The sequence below is a fragment of the Hippocampus comes genome, unplaced genomic scaffold (assembly GCF_001891065.2).
Source record: "Hippocampus comes isolate QL1 unplaced genomic scaffold, H_comes_QL1_v1.1 scaffold62, whole genome shotgun sequence".
In the NCBI taxonomy this organism is placed as follows: Eukaryota; Metazoa; Chordata; class Actinopteri; order Syngnathiformes; family Syngnathidae; genus Hippocampus; species Hippocampus comes.
In genome coordinates, this window is record NW_017806062.1 from 1,536,417 (window position 1) to 1,542,207 (window position 5,791).

The following is a 5,791-nucleotide window of genomic DNA, read 5'->3' on the forward strand; positions in this document are numbered from 1 at the left end:
AGCTTTAGTATTAGCTTCAAATTATAAAATACTCACAGTGCAGAGGCGCAGCGTTCGATTCCGGCTCCGGCCTTCCTGTGTGGAGTTTGCATGTTGCATGTTCTCCCCCCGGGCCTGCGTGGGTTTTCTCCGGGTACTCCGGTTTCCTCCCACATTCCCAAAACACACATGGCAAGTTAATGGAACACTCAAAAATTGTCCCGGGGTGTGAGTGTGTGCGCGCAGATGGTTGTCTGTCTATGTGTGCCCTGGCAACCGGTTCAGGGTGTCCCCCGCCGACTGCCCGAAGACACCTGGGATCGGCTACGACACGCCCGTGACCCTTGTGAGGATAACATTTGCTTCGTTGAGATGGGCGTGGACCAAGAGGAGGTGGCGGGGGTGGGGGGTGGCCCTGTTGGCTGTTTTCTTTCTAGGTCAAATACGAAGGACTTTTTTAACCCAGACAGGGTTAAACATTCCAGGCTGCGGAACTGGAAGGGCTTCAGTGGCGTGCTGGGCTTTGGTCTGCAGGCTGGCTGGCTTTGGCACAGTAGACAGCTGCACCACGGAGATTCTGGACAAGAGAGAGCACTTATTGTACAAGCAGAGCAAACACACACACACACACACACACACACACACACACACACACACACACACACACACACACACACACACACACACACACACACACACACACGCACAAGATATTTTTATACACTGTACATGTGTACTCGGTAGTTGTTTTGCAGTGGATCGTGTAATGGACATGTTTTTACATGTATTTCTTCAGTAAATTTTGGTGTCGCACTCTATAGGATTGTGCTTGATAAAAAAAATGTGCAGCAATAATAGCAAAGAATGTAAAGATTAAAACAGTTTGCGCACCCTGATATCGTGCATCAGAGTCCATTGATATTGTGCCACTCCTCCTAATGTGCCCGAATTAGCCACCAGGTGGCAGTATCATTGTAGAACGAGTACACAAAGAAGAGAGTCTCTTCTCAGCTCAGTAAGCTGCAGTAATCGCATCAGTCATTTTCCACGAAGGGTAAAAGGATGCCGGTGAAAATGTGTCTGTCTGTTGCTGAGCCGTTTGTGTTTTAAAAAAGGGTTACAGTTGCAACCCGTCGTCGTGTGTGTGTTAGCATTAAGCTAGCAGACATTTACTGTTGGTTGCTGTGATTTTTTTAAAAATATATACTGTATAAATCTCTTTGTAGTGTGTGTGTTTTTTAAGAACGTAACTATTTGCTGATTACAGCGTATGTCAAAATAAGTCTGCCAAGGGTTGCGTTGTAACTCAACAATGTCGTCAATCGAGTCACTCGTCAGTTGAGGTATCACTGAAAGTACAATTTTAGTTTGTGAACATTCGTTTTGCTCCACGACATTCTTCTCTGTCATAATGAGCAAGAGTCTTGCATTCATTATCAGCGTTAGCATTAGCTGAACCACTTAGCATTACATCATATTGTGATCATTACAGTATGATGTAATACTAAGTGGTTAAGCTAATGCTAACGTGTTTGCTAATTTATGAAATTCAATCTATTTTCCTTAAATATCTTTTCTGTCTTGCGTAAAGCATTTTATGACAGTTATGTATTTCATTCTGATCAAATTAAGCATTCTAAGTGATTCACAGTGTTAATATAGACAATATGATGACATACGGTTATATGCTCAACCACTTCTACTCTACTTACAAATACACGCAACCATTTTTTTTCTTATTTTTGAGAGAAAGACAGAATTCATTGACAGTTTTTAGTTGATATACATTTTTTTCGGACCTTTTGTCTTGAAAAATGTCAAAGTTGAAAAGCAGCACTGTAGGTGCACTCTGGTTATTTTTTGACATGCAATTGTGTGCAATGCTGTTTCAATATTATGACGCAGCGCTTTTCACAGAGCGGATTCTGAGAAGTGACGCGTGTGAGGCTTACGCGAGTGCACAAGCTGATTTGTCATCATCCTTGTGACAGGCAGAACAAAGGCATTAGCCCGATCCCCAACATGTCCCAGTAATTTGGTTTACAGTATATACAGTATATACTGTATATATCTATGATAAAAAATTGTGACCCCCCCCCCGCCCTCCTCTCCCCCAGCTTTTACTGGAAGTTGAACATCCCTGATGGAGACACGATTCAAACATTCAAAACATAAATCTCATTTACACACAGGTGTTGGCTCTCTTTCCTGTTCCCCCACGAATACCGAGGCGGCGTTGTCAAAAGCGTGTTAATTGAAAATGCAAACGCTATGCTATAAATTTCAAGGTCAACTGTGACATTTCCTTCACACGCCCTGACAAGCGTGAAGGTGCATGGGCCCAGCCGGCCGGCCGGCGCTGCTTGCTGTCTAGATTTATGTTGCTCTCTTTAAAAAAAAAAAAAGACACTATTTGATTGTATATCTGCTTCCATTTCCAGAGCGAGGCAACCTAATATCCCCACAAGGGCGAAAAGCAAAACCCAGAAAGAGAGAAAATTGAATATAGTGGAGCCAGCGCTGCTCATCCAGAGCGCACAGATGACTTTTGGGGATAGAGTGCTGCACTCTGGTTTTCTCATCCGGCATGTTCTCTCATTTTTTTAATGGCGAGGATCTTTTCGCGGTAGCAGAAGTGAGGCCTGACGAGGGCAACAGAACCAAGAGAGAGAAGAACTGGAACTCAGGCTCCCTTTTCTGTGCTGTTTTATTAACACCCACGCCCCCACCCCAAAAAAAAAGATTTTTGGATTCTTTTTCCTTTTGCTGTCACTTACTTTGCCCGGATGCGACTGAATGACATTAACAGATGCCGGTTAAAGATGAATTTTGATTTTCCTGGAATGATTCTGACCACACACGCACACTTCTGCAAATGACACACACAGTTGCATCACATCAGACACTCACACACCCTCGCCGTCATCGTGTGTGCCCCCGTTGCGCACCAAACTTGTGTGGGAAATGCAAATATTACAAAACGTCACGTCCAAGTAAAGACAAAGCTTACTCGGTAAATATATTGAGTAAGTATCTGTCATTTTTTTCCCAACATTTTGCTCCATATTTCTTTCTTACATTGAAACCAAAAAAAAAAAGTGTCCTGACGTTGTGCATCAACATACAAGCAACCCTGTCACTCAAGCCCTTTCAGTCATCCATACCAATGGTCCCCAAACCCCGGGGCCGCGGACCGGTACCGGTCCGTAGGTCATTTAGTACCGGGCCGCACAGAATGAATAAATAACTTACATTACTTGCGTTTTATTCATTTCGCAATATGTTTTACTTTGAAAAATTACCGGATTCTCTGTTACATCCGTCTACAACATGTCACTCTTGACGCAGGTCAAGGCGCGCTTCTCGGTCACGTGATTATCGCTAAAATGAAACCCAGGAGCGAGAGAAATGAGTAAAAAACAAACGTCTTTGGAATTTTTTGGGGGGGGAAGGATAAAAGGCCCAGCCAGGAGACAGAAATATTTTTCATGCACTTTGTATTTGCTGTGTATCTTATTTTGAAGGCACGTTTAACCATTACCATAGCGACCAGAGAGCATTGCTGCCAGATAGGACGTTCTTCGTGTCATGATTCGTGTTTATTATTATGTTTAGAAAATACCACAGTTTTCATGCAGGTCATGTCATATTATTTTGTTGTATTTATTTTGTCTTATTTATTCCACACCTTAAAGGCCGGCCCCTTAAAATATTGTCTGACATTAAACCGGTCCGTGGGGCAAAAAAGGTTGGGGACCGCTGATCAATACAAAGGGGGGGAGTCAGCATGACTCATCAGATATGACCGAGTCAAGCTAATTGCTCCGAGCACGGGTAAGAGCTAAGGTGAGCGCCAAGGGCCTAGCGGCGCCTGATGACGCAGTCAGGAAGCATGAAGAGGAACTTGCGGCTTTATATGAAGTGCCGGGGAGGCTAACAGGAAAAGATAACCAGGAAGTGGGGACACTTGCTGGCATATGGCAGACAGTGCAAGGAAAAGGACGGTCTGGGGTGATTCGCTGGAATTTCCTCGTGGCTGGCTGTGGTCGTGTTTGGGTGGCGCTGATGGACTGTGAAGGGAAGACAAGTGACTTTTTCTTGTGCAAGAAAAACCACTGTTGCATCATCGTGGCTGCACTTCGACCTCTTCGCTTGTAGTCTTGGTTTTTTTTTTGGTTTTTGTTTTGTTTTTTGTCACGACCGTTTCACTCAATCCAATGAGGTGGTGGAGAAATCAGTCTGACTGCACATGGGGGACTGCGCAGAAGGATTTGGCTTGTTGTTTTTAGCAAGATAGTTTTTTTTTTTCTTACTCCTTTTAAGATGATTTGTCAGTTGGTAAAAATGGTTGTTTGTCACTTTGTGGTATAATTGAAAAATAAATAAATAAAAATAAGTAATTCCAATGAATCTAGATCGCTAGCTAGTTGTCCCACTTGCTAGTTGGTGATCCAAGCTAGTTGATGATTAGTCACTTGGCAAAAGTAGCTGTGTCCATTTCACCGCAAAGAATATTTTTAATGATAAAATCATTCCATTATCAATGATAGTTAAGTCATTAAAGCTTTGATAGCGGTCAGCATTTTTGTTAATTCTAGCTAGCTAGCTAGCTAACAACTCGCTAGTTAGCATTCTAACCCGTCTTAATACCTTTGCTATTTAATTTTAGTTCACTATTCATATTTACCATCTCAAAAGTGACTTGTGAAAAGGGGGCGATCAAAACAGCAAAGTTACTACGATACAACATTGAGGCAATTTTTTTTTTTTTTTTTGCCTGTTCAACATTTTTGTTGTCACTGCTTTAATTATTGTGTCAGTGTGTCGAGTTTGCCTCCGGTTGTCTGCAGACAAAAAAAAAAAAAAAAAAGCACACACACACACACACACACACACACACACAACAAGAAGCAGCCCTGTTCCATCTAAGAACGTGTAATTACAGGTTGTTTGACACAACTCCGATCATGGTACACATGTTCACTTCACAAGGTAAACCCAGCACTTTAATAAAAGGATTAAAAGAGTACCAGTTAATGATGAGCGTGTGTCTGTCAGGTGGGTTCACAGTGTGCGAGTAGTTTTACTTTATCTTCCCAGAATAGCTACTCTGCGGCCACATCTTTCCTGTAAGTGCTACACCAATGTCGTTGCCGCAAAACACTATTTGTTATGTAAGAGGAAATCAGTGAATCACAATACGCTGGACTTGACAACACCAAACAGTTTTCCGAAAGAATGGATGGAGCAAATGTATGTCCTCTCTTCTATTTTTCACAAAAAGGTAGCCTTGATTGAATGTCTCACTCTACCTCATGCAACTTTGTTATGCATATGATCTCAAGCAGACTATTCTTTATTTTTATTTTTCTTAACTTATTCACAAAAGTAAATCTGTTCTCTTCATTGCCAGATGTTATTTCACCTTCACAGCCAGGACTTATTGACGCCTTCTGTGGTCATGAATGACGATATTTTCTGTCTACAAAATTAGTATTTTGTGCGCAGCTCATACCCAATTAATGACCCCCAAATGTTGTGCATACATTCGAACTACTTTTGAGGCCACAAATTTGCAATTTCCACACCCCCCCGCCCCCCATGCGACAGAAGAAACAAATGGAACTTTTGTACACAAATGCAATTTTCTTCAACGGTTTTTTGCCTGAGTCAGCCAAGATCAGTCATCACAAGTTGGCTAGCGCGCACACACTTGCAGTCAGTTAGTCAACCAGCAAGCCAACTAGTCAAGCAGTCAGTCTGAGATCGGGGCTGTTGACCCCGACCCCCCCCCCCCCCCCCACACCACCAC